The sequence below is a fragment of the Abrus precatorius genome, unplaced genomic scaffold, assembly GCF_003935025.1.
Source record: "Abrus precatorius isolate BTA unplaced genomic scaffold, Abrus_2018 Scaffold9, whole genome shotgun sequence".
Taxonomy (NCBI): domain Eukaryota; kingdom Viridiplantae; phylum Streptophyta; class Magnoliopsida; order Fabales; family Fabaceae; genus Abrus; species Abrus precatorius.
This window is the reverse complement of record NW_020874439.1, coordinates 16,636,558-16,644,635: the sequence shown is the minus strand read 5'-3', so window position 1 is coordinate 16,644,635 and position 8,078 is coordinate 16,636,558.

Genomic DNA, 8,078 nt, shown 5'->3' with positions numbered 1-8,078 from the left:
TAAACTCTTATAAAGTATTTATTCTTAACTAATGTGAGACATCTTAACACACTTGACTCTATTTTCTAATTCTAGTCAATATAAAACTTTGTTTATACCAACAATCTTCCACTCGAACGAAGTCCTCTTCCTTGCCTTCTCTTGGAGGTCCTCTAATAGGGATCAACAGCCATCACTGTATACTTGAGATTCATCGTGCGCGCCTACATTCACGTACACATAGCACTACCTGGAGATTCAAACTCTAATAACATGTTAAGAGAAATTTATGTCTAACTCACTCTCAAAAGCTAACTCATAGGAGAAGGATTATCCTAACCCCTTACAAGGAATATTGTGACTCTATTCCTAACTAATGTGAGACATCTTAACAACTTAAAAGGATGGATAATTATACAAATCGTTATGGATAGTTGTTGTGTGAATTCAAGATTAAACAAAAGGATAAAGGGTAATTTTTTTCAATAACATGCAAAATTTTAAAAAAATGGACAGAAAGACTTTTGTTTATAATATATTACAATTTATATATAATAGTATAAATTTATAATATATTTAAAAATAGAAATAGAAAACTCTTTTTAAAAGAGAAATCAAACATACTCTAAAAGTATTTAAATTATAATTTAAATTTAAATAATATTTTTAGTAATAATAATAATGTTTTATTCATTTTCTCCTCTTATTATGATCATTTATACATTATTTATTGAAAAGGCCCAAGTGACGTTGGCCGAATACTTCAATCCGAAAACAAAGGAATGTAAAGAGAGTTAGCTTATGCAATTCGTAGGCCCAATTGGCTCAAAGCATAAATGCATTTTGGATTCATTTTCATTATTAAGATTACATTTTGAATTTTTTTTCTTTTCTCATTATTATTAAAAAAATATAATTTTTATCTAAAGTATCCTATATGATAATAAAAGACCTTAAAAAATTATCAATTCTTTTTTAAAATAAGTTTTCAAAATTTGTATTCTATATTTTTAAATATTAACTTCTAACATTAAAATTTTATGCTCCCAAAATTAATACCCAAGAGTGTCACTACAAAATAATAATAATAAAAACTTTTGGCAACTAAATAACTTGTTCCAGTGGCACAAATGAATTAAAAGAAGCACTAGTTATATATATATATATATATATATATATATATATATATATATATATATATTACATTTAAAAGAAGCACTTGTTCCAAAAATAAATTATTTTCGTTATTTTTTGTTTAAGTTTTGAAAATAAGAATTTTATATTTTAAAAATAATTTTTAATTCTGAAAAATGTATATTTTTAAAAATTAACTTTTGAGAGTGTCACTACCAAAAAAAAATTTTACTCTTAAAATAACTATTTTTGTCACTTCACAAATATATATATATATATATATATATATATATATATATATATATATATATATATATATATATATATATATATATATATATATATATTCCCCACTTAAAAGAAGTATTAGTTTCACTTTAAGCACAGATTTGTCCATTGTTTTTGCTCGATGATTGACAACAATTTATTGCACATGTAAAACTGATGTTTTATTTTTAAGTGTCATAAATTTAGTTGATAAATTATTTATTTTCAAAATTAATTTTTCACAATTTTATAAATTTATTTACATAATCATTAATTCTTTCTAGAAATAAGTTTTCAAAATTAGGATTTTCCTCTTTCAAAAATAAGTTTTTGAATTAAGATTTTATACTTTCAAAAAATTAATTTTTATAATTAAGTTTTTAAAATTTTAAAAATATATGATTTTATATTTCTAAAAATTAATTTCTGAAAATGTAAAATCTTAATTTTAAAAATTTATTTTCAGAAGTGTAGTATACTATTTTCAAAATTTTATTTTTGAAAAGATTTATAATTTTGGAAATTGATTTCCAAAAAATTAAAATATAATTTAAAAAATTATTTGAGATTATTTTTATCATTATTTTTTAAAAAATAATTAGAAATTATTTTACAAGAGGTGTAAAAAGAAAAAAATAAGTTGCAAAAAGTAAACTCCTAACGCCTACGCAGACCTAAATGGTCCTAACGGCCCACACTGTTTTACGGTACCCAAAATGTTCGCCAAAAGACTAAGCTCAGTCACTTTGTTTTCGGTTAAACAAATTCTTTTTTTTGTCACTAACACACTTTTAATATTTTTTTTTTCATACACTCTTTAATTATTAACTAATATTTATTAACATATATATATAATATTAAATCGAAATTGTGACTCACATTATTTTTATAATTTTTAATAAAATTTAATCTATAACTACAATTTGTTATTAGCATTCATAAAAAAATTACTCTGTTCTCAACATTTTTACTATTATCTTATTTCTTTAAACACAAAAACAAATATACTTTAGAAAAACAATTAAACTAACAAAATCGGTGATTGGCATGTTAGAAATAAATTTAAGAGTATATTTAGGGAAAATATTTTAGAGAAAAAAAGATGAAAAGATATATTTTTAAATTTTAAATTTAAAAATTATATATAATTTATGATAAAAAATATATTATTAATATATTAATTTATATATTTTATTTTAAAAAGTATTAATTTTAAATATATTTATTCAAAATATAAATTTTATAATCTCTAAAATTTTCCTTCCTAAACCATTTCTAAAGTTTAACGAATGCTCATTATAAAATACCATAACATATATATATATATATAATCACCAGACAATATTGTAGATAATTCATTTGATCTATTTCACTTGATATATAGAGTATATTACAAAATTACAAAAGTAAATTATGGATTTAAAGTTAAAAGAGAAACTCCTAATCATGAAACTATAGTAATACAAACTAATTTAGAAAAAAGTATGGTACAAGTACTTAAAAAACTTAAACATGAAGAATTCAACATATTAGAAGAATAGATTTTAGAAGAAAATAAAGAATCTAAAAAAATATATAGTACTAAGATAAAAGAAATTATAGAAGAAACTGATGGAAAAATAAGATTAAAAATGAATAGGTCATCAATAAGAATTCACAATTTTCAGATAATAAAAAAGCCTTCAAAACACTCAATAGATAATTCTACAATAAATTTAAATCTAAGAGGAATAGATAATATTTCTAAACTAGAAATATCAATATCAGTCTATAATCTTATTTTACAAGATAATAATAATGAAGGAAATTACAGTCCTACTACATTATAATATTAAATACTATAACAAAATAAGAACTTTTTAAAATAGATAAAAAAAATGGATAAAAGAAGAAATAGATGCATAATACAACAAAGAAATTAAAAGTTAGTTTTTACAAAATTATACTGAAGAAGAAAAAATAGATATAAGAACAAAATTCTATGAGTATTTAGAAGAAATAGAAATAAATATACATTTTTCCCTTGGTTACAACAATATTGCAATAAAAATAATATAAAATATCCTAAAATAAAACAAATAAATCCTTTAAATAAAATATCAATTTCTTAGAAAATAATATTAGGAAAAATAATAGAGTCAGAGTATCCGCCACAATAACAAATTAAGAGTAGAATATAGAACAAAGGAGTAGAAGCTAGTTCTTATAAAAAGACTAATCCATTAGAAAAAATAATAGAAAAAATAAACATAAATAAAATACATCAACAACTTAATTATTCAAACACATTATTAGAAGTAATGAAAAATTATTTAACTATAATAGAAAATAAAGCAGAAAAAATAAAACTCAGTTTTGAAAAACCAAATTACCAAGAAAAACCAATGTATAAGTTAACAACATTATCTCCAAAAACAATGAAAGAATTTGAAAAGAAAAAAGGAATAAAATTAGTTATAGAAGAATTACAAGAAAGAGTAGCTAAATTAAGTATAGAAAAACCTTCCATAAATACAATAGAAATCATTCCAAAATTAACTAAAATAAAAACAGAGAATAACTATCCAAAAGTAAGACATTACTATAATAGACCAACATTACCTGACGTACTATTAGAACAAAGACCTAGTTTTGTACAAAATTCATATGGTGGAAATTATATAGTTGAATAAAATTTAGATGGATTAAGTGAGCAAGTAATATTATATTTAACACAACAAATGATTATGGAAGCAACTGCATATAAGCTTAAAAAATTATTAGATAAAGTAGCAGTAGAAGCTTTAGTACAAGGATTTACAGGACAATTAAGAGAATGGTGGGATCATAATGTGTCCTCTGCTAATAGAGAATTTATATTATCACATGTAAAACAAAAAAAATAGTGAACAAGATATAGTAGTAACTTTAATATATTTAATAATACAAAATTTTATAGGAGATTCTACCCTATTTAAAAAAAGAGTAGGAATACAATTAGCAAATTTAAGATGTCCGACAATGTCAGATTATCAATGGTACAAAGATATGCTTATATCTAAAGTAATGATTAAAGAAGATGCAGCAGTTACTTATTAGAAAGAGAGGTTTATTGCTGCGTTACCAAACCTGTTTAGCATAAAAGTAATAGAAAATTTAGAAACCAGATATGAAGGTAAAATAAATTATGAAACTTTAACATTTGGACAAATACATAATATAATAGTATATACAAGATTAAGTGTTTGTAATGATACAAAATTACAAAATCAAATAAGAAAAGAAAAATTAGCTGATAAGAGAGAACTAGAAACTTTTTGTGAACAATATGGAATGAAAGTTATACAAGCTCCCAACAGAAGATATAAAAAAAAATATATACAAAAATCTTAAAATACTTCTAATATTAGACAAAAATGTTATAAGAAAAATTATAAGAATAATCAAAATATTAATAAACAAAAAAATAATAAAATCTATAAGAATAATAATCAGTTTAAAGGAACTTGTTGGAAATGTGAAAAATATGGACACTGTGCAGACCACTGTAAGATAGAAAAGAAAATTAATTCATTAGAACATAAAGAATTAAAATAAGTATTAGTAACAATATTGATAAATTATGAACCAGAAGAATCTGATAATGAAAATTCAAATGAAGAAAATATCATAGAAAATGAAATTTATCAATTAGATCATACTTCTAATAAATCTGAAATAGAAAGTGATAATTATTGTTTAGGACCAGGATTATGTAATTGTGATGAATGTATAAATCCTCAAATAAATGTATTATTAAAAGATCAAACTCAAACATTAATAACATTAATTGAAGAATTAGAAGATGGATCTCTAAGAAATGAATTTATTAAAAAACTAAGTGATTTGGTTACTAGAGAAGAAGGAAAACCTTTGGAAATAAAGCCAATAGAAATGAAAGAGGTATATAAAAAATTTAAACAACCTACTACTAGTATAACTATTAAAGATTTACAAGAAGAAATTAAAATTCTAAAAGAGAAATATATGAATTAAAACAAAACTAAGTAACATTAGAGTTTAAGTTATTAGAAATAGAAGGAAAAAACATTTTAAAAGAACAAACTAGTAATACTAAAAAAGACCCAAAAATTTTTAATATGAAATTGTTATCATTAGTAACAACACATAAATGGTGGTATAAAATTACTCTAATAATAGAAGAACAAAAATTTAATATGATAACTTTAATTGATTCTGGACCAGATATAAATTGTATACAAGAAGACTTAATCCCTATTAAGTTTTATGAGAAAACAACAGAAAGATTATCTTTGGCCAATTAATCTAAAATGCACATACAATATAAATTATCAAAAGCAAAAATTTGTAAAGATAAAATATGTTTTACAACTTCCTTTGTATTAGTTAAAAATATGACCAACCAAATGATATTAGGAACTCCCTTTTTAACATTACTATACCCATATAAAATAGATAATAAAGAAATTATTAGTAATGTAGTAGAAGGAAAAATAATAGAATTTAGATTCTTACAAGCTCTAAGAATTAGAGAATTAAATCTTTTACAAGAAGCCTCAATATCTAGAATAAATTTAATAGAGAAAAAGAGAAATCAAATCAAATTGATTAATGAAGGAATAGGATATGAAAAAATAGAACAACAACTCAAAAGTCTTAAAATACAAAATATAATTAAAAATCTAAAAAAAAGAATAGAAAAAGAAATTTGTGATACTAATCCTATAGCCTTTCATTCTAGAAAACAATATGAAATAAGTTTACCATACGAAGAAAATTTTAATGAAAAGAATATCCCAACAAGAGCTAGACCTATACAAATGAATAAAGAACAATTACAATATTCTAAACAAGAATTAGAAGATTATTTAAAAAAAAAATTAATAAGACCATCAAAATTTCCTTGAAGTTGTATAGAGTTTTATGTAAATAAAGCTTCCGAATAAGAAAGATGAGCGCCTAGATTTGTAATAAATTACAAACCACTAAATAAAATATTAAAATAGATTAGGTATCTAATACCTAACAAGCAAGATCTAATTAAAAGACTAGTACATACAAAAATATTTTCAAAATTTGATATGAAATTAGGATATTATTAAATTTCTATAAAGAAAGAAGATAGATATAAAAATGCTTTTGTAGTATCCTTTGGACATTATGAATGAAATGTAATGCCACAAGAATTGAAAAATATGCCAAGTGAATTTTAAGAAATTAAGAACAATATTTTTTACCCTTATATGGAATTTTCTATAGTATACTTAGATGATGTATTAATATATTTAAGGAGTATTCAACAACACATAGAGCATATAAATAAATTTATAAAATTAATAAAAAGAAATGGATTAGTAATATCAGCCAAAAAGATGAAAATATTTCAAGAAACAATTATTCCAATACAAAGATCATTAGAATTTGCTAAAGAGTATCTAAAATTATTTAATTCTAAGAACATATATATCTTTTACAATACTAATTGTTTGATGTTTAGCAGAATGGAGCATACAAAATTCGGCAGTGCTATACTCCTTGTACTACCTTTAGATACCAATAAAAGTTTTAGGCCACTAAAAGATACAAAAAAATCTAGAAAAAATCAGTTCTCAAAAACTTAATAGTATAAATGCTTTAGCATATTATTTTTCCTAAGAAAAACAATCAAAATAGAACTGTAGATTCCTTTAATTATTTTATGGTGATAAATGAAAGCTATGTTAGAATAGTTAAAAGAATAAATACAGCTAATATCCTTTGTATCCAAATAAAAAGAGAAATAATTTTTTTTTATGATCTTCAAGATGCGTGCCAAAGTGCCAAGATTTTTGTGGGATTAAATTATTTCATAGAATTAGAATGCTATCGAAATAGAAAAAGAAAATGATATATTGAAAAAAGAGAAAGAAAAGCTAGAAACAGAATTACGAGAATTACACAATATGATTATAAAACCCTCACAAAATTCATCATTTTTACCAAAAATCAATCTTAGCCATAAAAGTCTTATACCTAGACTACTTTTTATGCTTATTCCTATAATCTTTACTTTTCCTTTAGAAATACAAGAAATCATTAGGAAAAAAGCTAAATTCAATTTTTATATCCATTTACAAAATTATATGCGATGTTAATGTTTTTGGATTGTATTTTAAAAATCTTTACCTAGAAAGACCTTAGAAAGATTTACATGCTATTTCATGGCCACAAATAATTCTATATTTATCTGTATTTCAAGACAGGATGATATAACAAAAGTTTAGTTCTCATCAATACCACCAATATGGGAAATTATGAGAATAGTTCCACTATTTAATCATATATGGGTAACTCCAGACCATATGACAATTTTCTCCTCAGAAAAAAGATTACTACCAATTACTACAAAAATCTGGAAAAATACTGAAGATATTGAAGATGCATTCTATAGTAAAAGACATAAACAACATTTTAGACTAGACACCAAAAATCAGAATAAAAATAATTATCAATTAGCCTTCGAAGAGAAACATCACAATATTTATGTAAAGAAAAAAATATCGCTATTACATTATAATGATGTTAACAAAACTTTAACAAAAGAGATGTTAAACTTTGACGATTTGGAATATATGAAAAAGTAAGATCCTACAAAAATTTCAAGAATGTCAACAAAAATGAAAGACAAAAGTGTCGGCAAAATAACGTAAAAAAGAATA